This window comes from Epinephelus moara, chromosome 18, assembly GCF_006386435.1.
Source record: "Epinephelus moara isolate mb chromosome 18, YSFRI_EMoa_1.0, whole genome shotgun sequence".
NCBI lineage: Eukaryota > Metazoa > Chordata > Actinopteri > Perciformes > Serranidae > Epinephelus > Epinephelus moara.
This window is the reverse complement of record NC_065523.1, coordinates 24,951,808-24,957,550: the sequence shown is the minus strand read 5'-3', so window position 1 is coordinate 24,957,550 and position 5,743 is coordinate 24,951,808. Positions and strand designations below refer to the sequence as shown.

General features: G+C 40.5%; 1 protein-coding gene across 1 annotated transcript in view; it reads left to right on the top strand.

Moving 5' to 3' along the window:
- Positions 1-1,281: 1,281 nt before the first annotated feature.
- Positions 1,282-5,743, top strand: part of sdr42e2 (short chain dehydrogenase/reductase family 42E, member 2) — a 37,712-nt gene continuing 33,250 nt past the window's right edge. Inside the window, exon 1 of the mRNA XM_050069177.1 lies at positions 1,282-1,408. The gene's annotated coding sequence lies outside the window, so the exon portion shown is untranslated. The remainder of the gene's footprint in view (positions 1,409-5,743) is intronic.

Here is a 5,743-nt window from a genome sequence, read left to right as displayed (position 1 = left end):
TTGCTAAAAACAACCGGTTTTGGTGTTTTGGAGGTCTGCACATCCCCTCCACCTCCCTGTGACGACATCAGCTCATAAACTACGCCACCTTAGAAATGCTGAAATGAAACGTATGCAACGTACAAATGTAACATGTCCGTGTTTTGTTGGTGAAGATTCCCAGTCATCTGGGTCATGGCAATCGTAAGTGCTTTATCGTAGGCAACTGGACTTGCTTGAGTTTCTTGGAGATGTTTGACCTCCTATCCAAGAAGCTTCTTCAGTTCTAGATAAAAATATTAAGTAGCACTTAAAATTGACGTGTTTTGCAGAAACGTACAATGCCAACATTATCTTCTTAGAGTCACCAATTAACCTGCATGTCTTTGGACTGTGGGAGGAAGCCGGAGTACCCAGAGACAGCACACGCTGACAAGGCAAAGGTGCAACATAAAACACAACATAGACAAAAGCACATAGCCATAAACAAAGACACAAAAGCACCAAGCAAAGCACACAAGCACAGTTAGCAAGACAGTGACAGACATAAAACCAAAGAACATTAAGGTTAATATACCATACAAAAGCACATAAGCTCTAACATACAGCAAGAAAACAAGGACATAACCACTAATTCAGATCATGACGACATGTTTGATTGTCCAGTAACCACCATTTTGTTTTCATTAGTTTATAATCACCTAAAAACAAAAATCACTTTGCTATTGTTACCTTAAAATGAGTCGTTTATATCTACATAGGGAGCGGGTCCTCTTCCACAGAGTTTGCCATTGTTTTTCTACAGTACGCCAAAAAGGACAAATCACTGACTTTAGATAGGACCATTGGCATTGGCTACCAATTTTCCAAAACACTTGGCACACGGGAAGAGTTTCAGTTCTGCAACCTTACCACTAGGTGCCACTAAATTCTACCCTAGACCACTAACATGCCAATGCACTCACATAAAAAAGAGAGACCTGGTGGCCTTTCCTTTAGCACCACCTTCAAGATTAAGTTTAAATTTCTAGCCTGATATTGTAATTAAAAATCCTGTGTCCTTTCCACTTTGTCTCACAGTTTTATATTGCTTTTGGATCATCATTTTGATAACGTTGGCATTTATTGATGGCAAGTCAAACAACCAGACCATGACCCAGAGCGACTCGCCTACAAAGTGACGCAAATCACTAAAAACTAAAGCGAAACGACCACAAAGCGAAGCAGAGCCACTACCACAAATCTCGGGCTGCGCGCTGCATCCATACATTACGGTAGGAGAGTCCTCAGGTAAAGGTGCCGCTGATTGACAGGTGAGAGATGTGACGCGTCGGGAGGCACCGTGAGAGCAAAGGAAAGGTGCAGACCGGATTATTTCATGAGCCGGCCGGCACAGGTATGGATGTGAGAGGTCGGAAGGAATATTAAGGTAAGTTTATTTGAATTCTAGGAAGGTATAACCTGTGCACGTGATCGCAATGTGATCCGCGTGCCATTTATTCATCACTGTGAATGTGTGAATGGCTCATTAGCTGATTTCGTTTTGGAAGTTTTGCTCAGTAGTTGAAGTTATAGGATTTGTTTTTGTTTATCAATGACTGATGGCAACCTGTGAAGCGCGTTTGGTAATCTGTGAAACAACACGATGGAGAAACCATGAGCTTGATGTTGATGAGTATTGTTTGCATTTTTTAAATGAGGGTGTCCTATAAATTAAAGTTGTAAGCACATCTTGCCCTTCAAATCGAAAAGTTCAATAACATTGTAAAAATACAATAACACCCTTGACAATTTATGACACCTGCATTAGACAGATCTATGACAGTCATAAAAACAAATACATCTAATGCAGGTGTCATAAATGAAGGTCTTGATACTTTGCAGTTTAACCTTTAACAGTCCATGCTGGCTGTTTAATTTTTATTTTTATGTTATCTAATCTGTGTTTTTGTCACTTTTTTATTATCATTTACCACTCAGTCATTTTTTTTAACCTTATTTCTCTTCTGATTCTTGAGCTGATGAATGGTGTTAACTTCTCAGGTGTGAGATTACTACAGTCTTATTTTAATTTGAAGGGCATGCAAAAAGTGCAGTCAACTTTAATCTCTATTCCATGACGCCTTAATAAAGAAATAGTACTCAGATAATACTCAACAGTAACCAGTAGTTACTCCATGCCTGCATCGCGAGACTTGAATGAGGCTGTTATTACATATCCTGATAATCCACCACAATAATGCAATTAATTTAAACATAAACGGTAATTCTTACTGTGTAAAAATTAACCAAGATTTACCGTAATATCGGTAATCGTTACATCCCTACTCCATAGTAAGGTCCATTGTGAATTTTATTTAAAAAATTTAAAGCAATGCTTCACTTATTACCAATGACACCTGCATTATAGATAAACAACCAGATTTATGTCAATGGACAGATGCTTTATGTCCAAATCTCCGCCTAGCCACGCCCTTCTTTGGCTACACTGTCGCCCCATATTGGTCAATTACAGAAACATTTTGGGAACATGCTTCAACAGCTTAATTAAAAGTATCTTCTGAGTTTGGTGGTGTTTGGACTGACTGTCCATTTATGGCCAATTTCTGTGCAAGGCCAGTGCACTTAGAAACAAGTGGCGCCCCCTATGGAGCAATTTCAAAATGATTGTACATTTGTGGTTCCACATTGTTATGAAACATATCCTGCGACTTTTGTAATGATTGAACAAACAATTTCTGATTTGGAATGTCACGCATATGGTGTGTGTATATATATATATATATATATATATATATATATATATTTATGAACTGTCCCCTTAAGTTGTAGCATCTGAGCTAAATGCTAGAATCAGCATCCTCACAGTGTGGCTAAAAATTCAGTTGTAGCAGTCGCACCGGAGCCTTTTTTGGTATGAAATAAGTTAAAAAACTGCTGTAAGTGACGTCTGTGGGTGAAAAACGTTCAATGCTGTGAGCAACACAAACTAAAGTCGTAAGTGCTATATGGTAGACAACTGGACTTGCTTGCTCTTGAAGACGTTTTGCCTCTCATCCAAGAAACTTCTTCAGTTCTAAATGACTGGTACGAAGTTGCAGGCTTTAAACCCTGTGTGGGTTCCCACCCACGCCTGGAAATCTGCAGATAAATTAAATGTATGAGAACTGTAATTTTCATGTGGATGCCATTTTGAAATCGAAAGCGAGGCTGAGGTGGGAGTGGCCCAGGTGGAAACCCCATAGTACGTCCAAACAACAATGACTTGGACCACAAACCTTGAGCTGTTACAACATTTCACCGTGAACAATGAATGCTGGACTGAGGAGGGACGTCGGATACCAAGAGCAGATTTGCTGAAAGGATACATCACCTGGATAAGGGGTACATCACTGATATTGCAGGTAAGCTAACAAATTTGCCAGCTGCTGTCTGTGTGTTGGCGATATGTGTCGTTTCAGCGGGTTAATATGGCCCCCTTTCCGGTTGACCTATTATGTCACTTAATAATAAACAACTGGAATCAGGCGGCAGACCGGCATTTTCTAACAACAGCAAGATGGATAACCGTACAGCTTTGTTCATCGCGTACGTAATGTACGCGTTACTGATTGTGCAGATAAGGTGCACGCTATCCCTCGTGGTCATGGTGAGGCAGATAAGAACGCCGTATGCTGTTGGAGGGCTACAACATTAGCATGTCTTGTCTGTTCTGGGGTCATACGCCAGCGCGGGGGGTGTGGAGCATGCACACATGCATTGTCTAGTTTAAGATTAAGGCATTTACATGCCGGAGAAAATCGAATTCCAATCGCATTATCTGGGTGTCTTAATCAGAGTTGGAGAACTCCATTATTAGTTGGAGTAACGCATTTACATGCACTTCAGTTGTCCAATAATTCGTTTTTTTCAAGTGTCATGTAAACGTACTGACTGTTAGCAGCTTTATGATTGTGGTAAACTACTGGTATATTGCTCAAAATTCTTGTTATTAAATACAATGTACTATATTTCGTCAAGGTTATACGTTGTGTTAACAAGCGTTAGGTGTTATATTTGTGACAACATTGGGTCATCTAGTTTACAAGCTAACTTACAATGATTTTTCAGCGAGGACTTGTCTTCTTCATTGGGAAGAAATGACACCCCTTACAATATACAGGTATTTGGGTAACCTGTATATTGATCAATAGACAAATAAGTGTTCAAACTGAATGTTGTCCTGTTCAATGTGAACTAATTTGCTTTCAAACTAGTATATCCCCTTTCCCTGCTGGACAACATACACAAACACTGTTATTAGAGAATGGTTTCTGCACAGTTAATTGATGGGCAATGAATAAATCGATGAACCTACAACCATGACCCTGCAAAAGTTTTGGGATGTACCTTATGAAAATAAACATTTTATGGACTGTTTACTTTGTTTCTTTTTTCTCTCACTGTAGGTGGAGTGTCACACTGAAGGTCCCTTCATTAGGCAGTCAAACGTTTGATTGCAAAGCTGGCCAGGGTCACTGCGATCATCAAATTGGACATTTCTGCACATTTTCTTCAGCTGGATGGCAAATCTGTCCCTATAGTTACTAAAACCTCGCTGCCACAGACAAGGCATGTCCCTCCATGGTGAATAGGCCTCACCCCAAAACCTATTAATACAATACAAGTCTCAATATTAAAACCACCCGCAGCAAATCCACTCCCAAAGAAATACAGAAGATGAAGATGATGGTATCACACCCAGCCTCTGTTGCCCTGTTCCAGTCCCCCTACCAAGTGATCAGTTTTTCTCATGACCTTCGAACAAACCTTCCTTATATTGGAAGCAACTGACAAATGTATCATCTACTGCCAGCTTCAAACAGACATCCTGTGGATAAGGTTGCAACAGAGTTCGGAAACATGCCCTGAGGATCAGTGTTAACTTACCAGGCCCTCGCCCGACTGACCACCACTACCACTGACCATCAGCCACTGTTTCCTCTTCCACCACAGATACATAATTATGCTCCGCTCTAAATGAAAATGAGAACAACTACTACTGTGGCATGACTGTCACCCTCTCTGATGCAGTGTCACTGGAGATGGAAACAAGGGAACAGAGCACAAACAAGACCTGGCACTGTGTCCAAACTTCATCTGTTTTCAAAGGGATCATTCAAGGATTGCAGACTTTGACAGCTTAGCAGCCAGTATGCACAGACAGAAGAGGGCTGTGCAGACACAGGCAATGAAAAGGGGGGTAGAGATGGAGCCTGTTGCAGCAGCACAATATAAACAGGTAATGGGTTACCACACATTACCTTGTGGCTTCATCTTAAATCCTCATGTCCCTCATTTAGGAGCCTCACCTGATCGTAAGGTGGTTGATGGCGCAGGGTTTATTTAGGGGCTTCCAGATGTGGACAGTTTGGTTGAGTGCTGTTATCTTCCTGCCATTAGAAAGTAATCAATTAACTAAACTCCATAACTGCCTTAAAGACATAAAAACCTGGATGAGCACCAATTTCCTGATGTTAAATTCAGACAAAACTGAAGTTATTGTTCTTGGCCCGAAACAACTCAGAGACTCTTTATCTGATGATATAGTTTCTCTAGATGGCATTGCTCTGGCCTCTAGCACTACCGTAAGAAACCGGAGTAATGTTTGATCAAGATTTGTCTTTTAATTCTCATTTAAAACAAACCTCACAGACCTCCTGCTGCTGCTGCCATCATTAGTCATTAGTCATACTTCTACTGTTATTATACACATATGATAAAA